This window comes from Daktulosphaira vitifoliae, unplaced genomic scaffold (assembly GCF_025091365.1).
Source record: "Daktulosphaira vitifoliae isolate Bord-2020 unplaced genomic scaffold, ASM2509136v1 Scaffold_1, whole genome shotgun sequence".
In the NCBI taxonomy this organism is placed as follows: Eukaryota; Metazoa; Arthropoda; class Insecta; order Hemiptera; family Phylloxeridae; genus Daktulosphaira; species Daktulosphaira vitifoliae.
Window position 1 is genome coordinate 61190096 of NW_026099572.1, and position 13081 is coordinate 61203176.

General features: G+C 26.0%; 1 protein-coding gene, 1 long non-coding RNA gene and 1 pseudogene across 4 annotated transcripts in view; 1 reads left to right on the forward strand and 2 right to left on the reverse strand.

The window, feature by feature from the left end:
- Positions 1-3051: 3051 nt before the first annotated feature.
- On the reverse strand, positions 3052-5431 carry LOC126895658 (uncharacterized). Of its 2 annotated transcripts, XR_007701692.1 has the most exons (4): positions 5052-5431; positions 4732-4818; positions 4441-4658; positions 3052-4365 (listed from the first exon to the last, which is right to left on the reverse strand). It is a non-coding gene; the product is annotated as an uncharacterized LOC126895658 (long non-coding RNA). The 2 variants fall into 2 exon arrangements; XR_007701691.1 differs by lacking the exon at positions 3052-4365 and having other exon boundaries at positions 4386-4658; positions 5052-5429.
- A 152-nt stretch (positions 5432-5583) lies between these two features.
- The window catches only part of LOC126895654 (CYFIP-related Rac1 interactor B), a 13733-nt gene continuing 6235 nt past the window's right edge, over positions 5584-13081 (forward strand). Inside the window, exon 1 of one of the 2 annotated variants that reach the window (XM_050667782.1) lies at positions 5584-5854. The gene's annotated coding sequence lies outside the window, so the exon portion shown is untranslated. The remainder of the gene's footprint in view (positions 5855-13081) is intronic. The other variant, XM_050667783.1, reaches the window with a different exon arrangement.
- LOC126894903 (uncharacterized) lies at positions 11113-12085 on the reverse strand (annotated as a pseudogene).

A 13081-nucleotide genomic window follows, 5' to 3' on the forward strand; every position in this document is an offset into this window, starting at 1 on the left:
TAATGTACCCTTAAGATTAATTTGCAGTCAGGAAATTTTATAATTACTATTTATCAGAAAAGCTCAATATTTTTTTAATTTTTATCGTAATAGATAACTTAAATAGAAATAATAGTAATCATTTCCTAGTAACTTTTGGTGTTTAAAAAGATTCTACAATTGAAATATTCAAAACTTAATTAATTTTGATGATTTACTTTAACTAAAAGAACCCATCAAAAGTAGGACAAGTTACAGCACAGAAAATAAACGATAGTCACAAAAAAATACCTTCTCAGCTTTGCATTGAAGCTAAAACCTAAAATATAGTAAAATAATTTTACTATGAATAAGAAATTTCTTATCGCGAGGGGTGACTACAGTGATGGCATCCTTGATTTTTATTGAATCTAAATGAGATAAAAATCAAAGGAGTTGAAAATTTATTCTAAATTAAAAAGAATTAAGAAAAAAATTCCTTGTCATACGCAGGTTGGAACCTTGAAACCCAATCGCGTAAGACACAAGTTTTACTGACTCCACAACATACGTCGTTTCCGTCAACAGAAAAAATGGCAAAAAAATTTAAATAAGTTTAACTTTCTATGCTATATTAATTTGATTTATATAATATTAATGAAAATCAGTGTACTCCCCTTGTCAGGTATTTTAAAATAAAGTACAAAACCCAGAATTTTAACACAAAATAGCATATGTTTGAATAACATGAAGACAAATCCAGAGGATAGCTTTGGTTGCTCCTTAAATACACCCCTTGTAACCAAAAAAATAATTAATATTCTAATTATAATAATTGTGTTTATATTATAGAATAGTTACAAAATAATTCAGTAGTTTATTATACGTGGGACTATGTAAAAAATTTAATTTTGATAAAAATACTGATAACTATAATTTGACGTTGGACAGCATAGTTGTCATAGATGGATCCCAATTTAAACGATACACTCATAGACTCATACATCATATATCAGAAAAATAAGTTTATTTATAATGTACTGTTCTGATAATGAAAGTACAAACTTATATAATTATAACCGTCTTGAAATTTATATATAACATAACATACATATTCCTTGATAATATATATAATAAAGTGTTATGTGCACATGCAAAATAGTGTCTTAATAAAAATACATATTACACCATATAATTAAGGTTCAGAATAAACGTATGCACAGAAATGAGTCAATGCGCATATTAAAGCCGTGCGCGTGGACTTAAAAAAAAAAAACTCGTAAAACGGTGATAATTTAACGGATTGAATCATATCATAACGGATTTTTTATCATATCTCAGGAATGTCATTGGGCGGATCTGTTGAAAATTTCAAATCTTAAGTCGTAAAACGCTGGGGTCGCGGGCGAGCGTCAAAAATTTTATGACTTTCGCCAATAATTTTCCCAGACTGGTGACCGAGTACTTTCTTAAAAAAAAAAAATTTTGAAAATCCGAGCACGCTAAGTAATTTTTCCAGAAAAGCGTTTTTTTTCTTGTTCTATTATATAATAAGATATTTTTAATATAATTTTTATCTTATGTAAAACATTGTAATCCTACCAAAATACCTAGTGTGGCGATTTGACATTAATTGTTGAAAATAAAACATAATACTATAAATAAAATCAAAGGATAATTTAAATATTACAATAAAATTAAAATATAGCTTCATAGTTAGTTAGTAAAATATTATTGCTTATATACACAGTGTGTATCATTTGATAAAATTACATTTTTTCCGTTAACGATAAAAAAAAATGTTTCAGGAAATTTTTTTCTGTATATATATATATAATTGTTTTCTTTTTTGTAAGATTGATAGTCTTATTAATAGTTGTAAAAATAAAATTATGTTTTTAATTAAAACATGTATAAATCAAACTAGTTTTTTGATAAACTTATAAAACTACTAATGTACTGCACTAATGCAGTTATAAATGTCATTACTTATTATATTATGAAAAGTATTTATATAAACGTATCCTTGTAATTCAGTTTTTAATGGTTTTGGCTATTCGCCAAATAATAAACAATTTATTTGACATACTTCTAAGTGATAATGAAATTGAATTTTGAAAATGAACATTAAATAGCAAATACTACAATTTAATATCTGCTTTTAATTCATTTTCTGATAATACAAATAATTTACTATCACATTTCATGTTGATGTATTGTTCTTCATAGGTAATTTAAGATTTACAAACATTTTTATTAGTTTCTATAATTTCAGATTTAATTATTGTATTGTTCATCATATTAATTGCTGTAATAAATGATCAAAAATATTTTAATTTAAGAAATTTTATAAATAATTATAAAAAATTTTTTTTCTTAATTTGTTTAAGTTTCAGTTAGTTTAAAGGGTGTAAGGAATACTAGCAATTAATTGTATACATGCCCTTAGATCTCTCCAATAAAGACAACTATAAATTTTATCAAATGGATCCTCTTAGATTTTTGATAACTAAACTACATAACAGACCTATAATTTTTTTTGAGTATTAAAATATGATGAATCTTAAGTATGATAAGAAATTAATTTTATACCTATGAAATCTTTTAAGGAACTATAAAATTCAATGTTCTAGTCCCTAAGTAATAATAAAACAAATGAAGAGTGAATGTGACAAACATTCTATGTGCCAAAAACATATTTGTTCAGAAAACACAAAAAACAATGGTAACATGGGCATGTCTCACATAACGAACACCATCTATGAATGCAATTTTGTACAAGTAAAAAATTTAATTGACATTTGAAACACATACAAGATTGTGGCCTTTGGCACATAGAACATAAATCAGAAATAAAACAATTTTTCACTTTTTTGGCACATAGAACGTTTGACACATTCACTCTTCAAATATATTATCACTTTAAATAATATTTTAGAATGTTTTAAATGATCTATACAAAGGTCAAGTCAATAAAATGTATATAATTATTGTATATATATTAGTGTTCACATTGTATTTTTCATAATACTAAACATATTCTTAGTAGGTAAAGATGAAAGATAAATAGCATATAATTTTACTATATCCAGAAGTCATTTTTAATACAAATTTTTTTGATAAGTATAAATTAATTAAATTTCAAATTGTAAAAAAAAAATGTATTTTTTGATTAATGCATAAGCTTTTGTTTTAAAACCAGAACTTTTTAATCTAAAATAAAATCTGCTAAATATTTTAAGAAAAAAAAATTAATTTAAAACATCTACATTTGTCTAAATTTACTCCATTTCATCCTAGTTAATCTAATTAAAAAATTCAATTTAATATATAGGTTTTCAGTAAGTAAGGAAACTGATTTCTATTGTTCTCATTGTTTATAACAACTAATCTGTTTCCTTACTCACTGAACACTCTGTGTTATGTTAGCCTTGCTATTATTCTAAGTAGTTTTTATAAATTGTAATTAGTAAATCCAAAATTAAAATTACAGCGCAAAATTTTTTATAAACTACAAAACTTATTTTGTTTAAAAAAATTGGTATAGTACCTTTAAGATTAAGTCTTATTTATTTTGAAATCTAAAATAATGTCGTAATTCTAATTACTTTATGTTTTTTCTTAAAAAGAATCTTGTAGCTAATTAATATTAACAATAAGTTATTGTTGATTAGTTTTCATAACCAATTGTCAATAATAAAAAAAAATATGTATTAAAAACATATATTTTACAACGAAATAGTCAATGTGTAATCACAGTAACATTTAACATTTTTAAAAGGCAGGCTTCTAATAGTTCCCTTATTTTTAAGTAGAGTACTTTGAAAAAATGAATTTAGTTTATCACCAGTAGGTGATAAACTAATTTGTATAAATCAGTTATTCTGGGTGTAAAATTCACTTGTATGTATTATGATTCTTTTTTTTATTATATTTTAATTAGAGATTTTCATAAATTCCTTAATTCTTCAATAAAAATATAAAAATAATTATTTGCAGGTGAGATATAAATTAAATATATCAAATATAAATTTGGCCTTTATTTTCATAATTTAGCTTAGATTTCTTAATGATTACCCTAAAAAGGAGTCGTTTTAATTTTTTTAGCGCTTGGTGAGTGAATTATTTTGACGCCCTATTGGTTGCTTGCTTCAATTGTAATTAAAAAGCGTTTATTCTTAAAGGATTCATGGAGCTATAGAGTATGTCAGGACCAGTAAATGTGGTGTATGAGTGTGCCTATGTTTATACTCTCAAAGATAAATTAAGTTATGAAATTTTTAAACAATTACTTTAAAGTTAGACAGTGGTATCTAACTAGGGAGGAAATATCTCCTTCAAAATAATTTAAGGTGAGAGAGTTGATGAATCACTTGTAAATGTTAAACCTAAGTATTCCGAAATCGCCTAAAAAAAATTTGATATTATTAAAAATAATAATTGTGTCGTATAATGATATATTTTCATAAGACAGTATTTAACCGTTACTTAATAATCCATCCTGTTAATATAATTTAATTAGAAATGTATACATTTCTATCGACATTAGTTTCAATAACTACTTCTTAACTATTAATTTTAATGGTGATATGTCACCATCACTGCTCATTAATCATGTCCTAAGTAGTTTTACTTTGTCCAAATTTGAAAAATAGTGATTATAAAATGGTTATTGATCTGATCCTATAATTATATGGGTTCTGTTAACATAATAATTTATAATTTATATTTAGAATAAATATCACTCTTTTTAATTAATATATTCAAAATTACTTTATTTTTGATGTCGGCGAACTTTTTTTTATCAGTTAAATTATATATTAATAATCATTTCGACGTGACCGGTATACTGACACATTCCTAGTTAAAAATAAAACTTTAAATAATGTTAAATACTATATAGTTGCTGATTTATTCATAATTCTAGAACATAATATAAACTATTATGTTATACATACCGTAAAATTAAATAATATGTGCATGTGTTAATGTTTTCATCGATTGTTAAATTATTTAGAATATTTACAAATGGAAATATCTATAAATATTTAACTACTCTGTCGAGAAAAACTAGAATTTTGTAGGGAACTTACCAAAATGTATAATCTTAAAACGTGTTATTTTTTGTACGTATAATACACATTTTTCTCGTTCGTAATTGAAAATTACCATAATTTTTTTTTGTTATTTAACATTTTAATTTCAATCAGTTATGACAAGAAACAGGAGCAGCCCAACTATAATTCACTGATGTCTTCCACTGTTAACATAATTTTTCTATAGATGGTTTGCTAATAATTGTTTACTCTCTTTTTACGTATTTTCAGTGACTCTTTTTGTCATCGATGACAATGAAATTGTTTCGTGACAATCTATAAGTAAAAATTTGTTAAATAGTATTTGGTTACGCAATAAAAGAGAACAAAACTCCGAACTTGTGGTTTGACTTCTGATAACGTTTAACCGCGCGAAACATGAGTGCATTATCTATGTTTCTCTCCCTACTTTCTACAGTGTAACATAGACACGTTGGTGGGGTAAAACCGATATTCAACTCCCCACCCCTTTTCTCACTTAAATGTATCATATAAACAGACAAACCGGTACTGGTAAAGAGCAGATGACTATTTGTTGTATTGCTCACGCTGTTGACGAGGCTCCAAATGACTCTTACAGTAATCGTCTTAAATGCGTTTGTGTTGCGTGTACGTTAACGAGTCATAATCGCAGAAGTTTATTCTTCGGTGTAAAATTTTTAATTTTATTATTTTAATCATTATTTTTCTTGAAAACTTATAAAGCTAACAGTTATCAATGTGAGTCTTTCTTAAGAATCTATTTCGATTTATTACTTTGGTGATTAGTGTGGTTCTTTTTCTAGTTGATAACTTAACGAGTAAGTTAATTAATTACTCTAATAACTGGGTTATAATTTTAAAATGTAATTTGTACTCATTGCTCATTGTTAATTAAACGAGAATTTTAACTTGTAAAATAATAACATTGTCTATCAATAGGAAGTCTTAAGCTAGAGTTTTAATTTACCACCCATATCTAATCTAAACGATAACAGGTTCGAATGTTTAAAACTACTTTGATTAATGGTTTGTGTTATATTTTAGTATATTTTTATCATTTATTAGGCGTAAAGCTCAATATTATAATCCATTAATTTACAACTGTTTTCTCTAAGGTATTAAAAAGGGTTATTTTCTTTAAACTGTTTTTGCTTAGATATTTTTTGTGCGTATAAATTTAAAATCTCGTAGTCACCAGAAATCTATGGTGAATCGATAAATAAATTATCATCATTATTCTATTTTATTGAATCAGCGAGAAAATTAACGCTGGAGATAATTAACTAGAGTTCATAATCAGACTGAATTTATCACCACAAAAACCGCGGGAGTGTTCATTAAACACTGCGTTATTGTGGTTGTTTTGAAGATGTAAATAAACTCTTATTTGTTGAACTACTTGTTTGTATTTTATGCAGGTGTGAGTTAACTACTTCAGACATTTAAGTCTACAGCTGCTAGCCAGCTGGAGGTTTGACAACGGTTGCTGTGCAGCAACCACATTGAAATTCGAAATCCTTATACACACAAAAACTTTCAGACAACGTTTGAATCTTAAATTTAATCTAGGTTTCCTACAAACTTCTTTAAGTAAATTCAATATGACTTAATAGTAAATGGACCCAAAAAAGCCGTTTAACTTTCTCATTATATTATATTAGATGTGGCTAGTTAGTAATATTTTAAACGTTTTTCATTTGTAAAATTAATAATGTAGTTGATTTTCACCTTGTTAGTATTCAATGACCCTACGGATAATAGAGGGTTTTTTTTTATAAGAACCCAATTATCATATGATCAGAGAACCTTTTTTAATCCTAATACTGGCCCTGAGTTTGTCGCCTAATTCAAGTACTTTTCCGAGTTGGGTTATGACATTCCCATAATTTATAATGATACAATATCTCTATTTTAATCATTACATAACTATAATGAGAAGAATTAAACATTTTTTGCGTTCTTTGTCTTTTGAAATACTTTTTTAGTTTTCAAGTAAAACAATTAGTACTATACCTTATAATATTTTCTATCAAATTAAACTATGCGTTTATTTTATACTGTTCAAATTATGATTTGTTAACGAGATTAAAAAACGTTCGATAGCAATAATCTAAAATATTTGTATTATTTGAATAAAAAAATATCTGTTAAAAGTCTTGTTTTTTTACTTAAATAAAATGATTATTTTTCCGATGAAGTAAATTATCAACGTAATCGAACGAACTCTGGTCGCGGTTGAAAATAATTTTTCATTTAAGAATATCTTATCAAAGTGTATTTATTTGTTTTTAATATTTATTTTGGTTATGATTTCGGAAAAAATGTGTTTATGGGTTCAATTTCTTCCAAAAAGTCAAAAAATTTTCATTAAATTTTTTTTTTTTTGGAACACGCAAATATTTTGATATATTATTTTTTTTTATAGAAAGTATTTTGTGTCCTGCTTACTTTGCCCTTACATGGACACTGAATTTACACAGTATTATTAATTGTTTTAATAAAATGATTTCATAACATAACGATAACATTTCATGAAATATATTTATTTATATAACTTTCATACATTGATGTTTTTTACTTATTTGTCATGTGTTAATACTCAGAAAGTTATTTTAAAAATTTTGTTTTTTATTGGAAACGGAGAAGTATTGCTCACAATGTGATTCTTATTGTACGTTTATTTTTAAATCATTGGATCATATACTTTCATGCTGGCTTTATGTTGTAAAATTTGATTTTCTCCGTCTGCGTGAATAAATAATTCAGTTTGTTTTGTAACTTTACTAATTTTGTATTTTTAATGTCAAATAATTTAAAAAGTCTTTTTGAGCAAATGTTTAAATACCTGTAACTTTATATTAAAATATATCGTATGACACTTATTGAAATTTTCCGCTTTCCCCTTTACATTGTAAAGTTTACAATGATCGTCATAAGTCATACTAGAATTAAATCTGAGAATTATTCGTCACGTTTAAATTCAATCTGATATATATTTTATTTTACTGTAACAAAAGTTATACAGAATGTATATTTTTCAAAGTTGTCTAAAAAGATAATTGTTGTGAACACGTATAGTCTTGTACAACGTTTATTTGGTTAATCCTTAATTTAAAGTTATTTATTTTGTTCAAGTTATCTTATTAAAACTGGATTGTTAAAATTAAATTTTATATAGAATAAAATATTAAGATAGACAACTGATAGAAATAAATAAATACATTGTATTGGTTAAAGGGTTTTATTACGTGTGTATTAGGAAACAATAATATTGAGATATTTTCTCATTATATTTTTCACCATAGTTGGCTATTTAAAATCATTGTCTTTTAATTTTTCTCCGGATCATGACAATATTTTAATGTTGAACGATTTTTGTTTCTTACTCACTCAATTTCGCTTTGGAATAAATTATTTATTCATTACAAGAAATGCAAGTTTTAATTATAAATATTAAAAATGTATAACAGGTGCGCCCGCTCGTTTGTCGTCGTCAAATAATATCTACCATGAGCATTTATTGCAAACAGTTGCTTGTAACAAATTGTTTTTGAAGAAATCTACAGCCATCTTAAATTAAATTTAAAAATTTTGGCTTGTTCAACGAAAAAAATAAGATTAATGGGGTTATATGTATGAGATAATAATAGTAACTTTGTTCTCTGAAAACTTTAATCAAATATTTATATTTTGTTACCAAATACTGTTATCTAAGTATAATGAATGTTTTATCATCATATTATAATATATGTAACAGTTTTGTTTTTATACAAAAATACTCTGATCAGTGATTCATCGATGTTGTCATCCAAACTGACATCATCTGAATCGTAAAAGTAAACGTAGTAATGTAACGCGGTAAACAGCTTTAGGTCATCGGGCCAAAACATTTATACTAATATATAATTTCGTACACGTGCTCACTGTACAAGTGTGTGTGTGTGTGTTTGTGTGTGTGTGTGGAGAGTGTGTGTGTGAGTGTGTTTGTGTGTGTGTGTGGAGTGTGTGTGTGTGAGTGCGTGTGTGCGATCATGGATATACTTTTTGGACCGGATTTCCGTTACCGCTTACCGAAGAGATTAGCACGAAAAAAAGCAGCGGTGCATAAATTATTATTTTATTAAAATAACGGAAAGTAACGACTTCCTTATTATATGTCCGGTTTTGTAGGTGCATCTGTCTAACGCTCATCTCAAAGAATTTATTTAAGTCTATTAGCCGTTTATACATATGTAATCATTTTTTATTATATTACTCATTTTCATCAGTATTTGTGAAAGAATTTCCAGTAAAAAGTACATTATATTATTCGTCAAATTAGAACTTGTTTAGTGTTATATCAAAAAAAGGTACATAAATATACCCGTTGCAAACTAAATAATGATACAATTATGGTCAATATCATATTGTGTTAGGATTGTCTATCTGAATTAAAATAAAATATTTCATTTTAGTATTGATGCGAAACTGAGAAAGACATTGTTTTTACTATTCCGTGGTTTTTTTATCTATCGTTCTGTACACACAGCTTCTAATGTATCAATATTATTAAGTTGTATGGTAAAAGACATAAATTTCAAAAATGTCTCAAAATGTGCTTATTTTAAAATTGCACACAATTTTAAATTGGTTTGAAAATTAAAAATGTTGTGCAAATAAAATGATATCACATAAAATTGTATAACAGTCAATCATTTTTCTTTTGATATACCTTAATATATCAATTATTATTAGTTGTAGAGAGGGAAGAAATTAACATGGCCATACAGCACATTAACATTTTTCGTTTTATTTCAATTTTCGGAAAAGTCTCGCCATTTAGAACTATATTAAATTAGAGGTTTTTAAGTGTACTTCATAATTCATAATAGTTACTTCAAAACAAAAAAAATCCGTCAAGAGCAAAAAACGTAAAATGTTAAAATTGCATTTTTTAATTTATAAAATATTTTTTACGTTATTTATTTTTTTGAATAAGTATTGACTCTATTAGAAGCCTTCTAAATGAGATTCGAAATACTACCCAGAGAATAAATAATTCTCTTTTTCTAAAAGTTCGACAATACTTCTTTTTATAGTACATTTTCATGAAAGCGTTTTATGATAACTGTGTTAATCACTGTCAAATTTCAATCAATACCAGTGTTTACTATTCCAGCACTTTACTTAGTTGGGTTTCCTAACTGTATTGAGTTATTTTTTATTCTTTTGTAGTATTTAATAAGGGTGATATCGCGATTTTTTTAGTATTCAGGTTTTTAACATTATTATTAATTATTTCAGTTAAAAATAGTTTAAAATGTGATTACATAGTGTTATTAAAATACAATTCGCTGATAATGCTGATTCGCTGGTTTGTTTAATTATATTTTGAGTGTCTAGTGTATGTTAATACTTTCTTTGTATGAGCGTCAGTAGGTAAACAAAAAAAATAGTGTACAAACATATTGAAGTTAGGTCGTAAAATAATCAAAGATTACTCATTTATACATTTTTGCAACAGCTGTCAGTTCCATGCGGTTGTGAATCTTTAGCAGTTTGGGATTGTTGTTGAGGATACATCTCAACTTTTTCTGTCAAACTAGCAGGAAAATAAGTTTAATTGAATTTCTACTGGTTAGTTATAACTATAATAAATGTATTTATTTTTCCTTTAACCTAGCGAAATACATTTAGACTTACAATATTGCATTTACAAGATTTCAACAAGAATACAGTAATTTAAGTTTGTAGTAATACATATTTTTTTAAACCAAGAAATTGTTTCGGTAAAGGTTGTATTTTCCATTAATTGATATTTACAATATATATATATATATAAGTTTCCAATTGATTACAGATTCTTCTATTAATTTAGTTAGTAAAATAAATAATTCATTTGAGTACCATAAGGATTTGATATAAATTGTGGTTAGGGTTATAACCAGAGCTAGGGACTTAAAGCACTTAAAATCATCAAAATAAGAGCTTAAAAAAAAACACTTAAAAACATTAAAAAAAAAAACTATCTCAAAAATTTCCCCATATTATTATAAATACTAGATATTTGTACCTATTTTCCAAAATTACAATAGAACCATATATATATATAAATAATTACGTAAAATTAAATGAGTTTAATTAATAACAAAATTAAATCAGATTAAATCTTTTATACAAAAATAAGACCTAATCTTAGGTTTCTCGACTTTCTTGAATTTATGGGTTTTCTGAAAAAATGAATAAAAAATATTTAAAATAATAGCTGAAAACCAATTAATTTATTTTATCAAAAAATTGTATTTAATTAAAAATGTTTCTTACCTTCATTATTCCAATTAATAATTAATCTGAGGTTTTCAAATGTAAAAGATCTCCTATTGTTTGACAGTATCGTTTTATAAGCCGAGAATGAGCGTTCGACAATAACCGATGTAGTAAGGACATATTTAAAGTAAATTATAAATAGTCACTGGAATAGTCTTCGGGAAAATCGCTGAAGTCATATAGTTCATATCGAGTATTTTTGATATTATTTCAATAATTCTCAAGCCATCATTTTTTTTCAAAAACTTTATTTAGTTCAGTAATAATTGGTTTCCCGAGATCACCTTTTAATGTAGAAAATGTCTGTTGTACATTCTGAACCACTACTATTGAATTACATAAAAAAACAACTTTTTTTGTAGTTCTATAATAGCATTGGTAAGAATTTCAAAATTACTTTTTATATATGCCAAATTGTCTTCTAAACCTGGTTTCTCTATACATATGTTAACTTTTTTGATACTATCTGCGTCGTTTTCATTTAAACAGCTTATAACGTGACGAATTTCTTTAAAATGTTCGCAATAATAAATTGCATCCTCTATCCAAGACCCCCAACGAGTAATAATTGGTTCAGGGGGGAATTTTATACCTGGATTCTTCAATTTGAATAATTCAACACGAGATGGAGCTTTACGAAATATTTTTTTTATATTTGATATTAATTCATCAACTGTACCAAATTGTCCGCGAATTTCTTCGGAAATTTTGTGTAGTCCGTGGGCACAAGTAAAGTGAATCATTTTTGTATATAAATTTTTAAGAACACCACCTTATTTTACTATATAGAGAGCAGCATCTGATAAAAAAAATAAGACGTTATTGTATTTTAGATCATCAGGCCATATAAGCCTCATTGCTTTTTCAAATAGTTTATAAATAGTTGAATGATTAGCCTATTCTAATTCTTCTGAGTGACACTCAGTGAGTGTAGTAAAAATATACGGTCTAGACAATCTGGTCTAAGAATTCCAACAATAACATTGGCTATAAACTGTCCTTCAACATCACATATCTCATCAATTGACACCCAAATTTTGTTTTGTTGGATTTCCATTTTCATTATATCCATAGTAGCATTAAAAATGTCGTAAATTTAACCTTTTCGTAATATCGATTCCGTTGGGATACTATTACCAGTATACTTCTCTAAAAATGTTATAAATATATTATTGGAAAGCTTATTTAACGGAATATTGGCAGAAACCATGGCTTGGCATAAGTCCATATTGAAATTTAATTTTGCTAAATTTTGACTAATTAAAAGTGTTTGAGCTTTATACTGCACATATTTTTTCTAACGCTCGACACTTCTAATGTGTTTATCAGTTCTTAAACGTTGAGATATATTGTACTTTTTTCCAAACTTTATTTTTATCTCACACATTTTACAATATAAGACATGCCCGTCTTATATTGTATAATTTCAGACCCGAATTCTAAAACGTAATTTTTTAAAAGTACACTAGCTGATTCCTTTTCTTTTCCCATTTTATTTTAAACACACGACCAAGATCAACTAATCACTAGTTAATACAACGTGATCGGTTATCGCTATCGTGGTTATCAAATTACGATGGTCTCTTACTATTTATAAAATATATTATTTATTGATAACGCCGAAATAACAAAAATTAGTTATAGTTAGATTTTCCATAATACAATGTTGGAATATTTTTATTACTCCCTGTCTGCAACAACCAACGCCACTAATAGATAACAAAAAAAAAAAAAAAAAT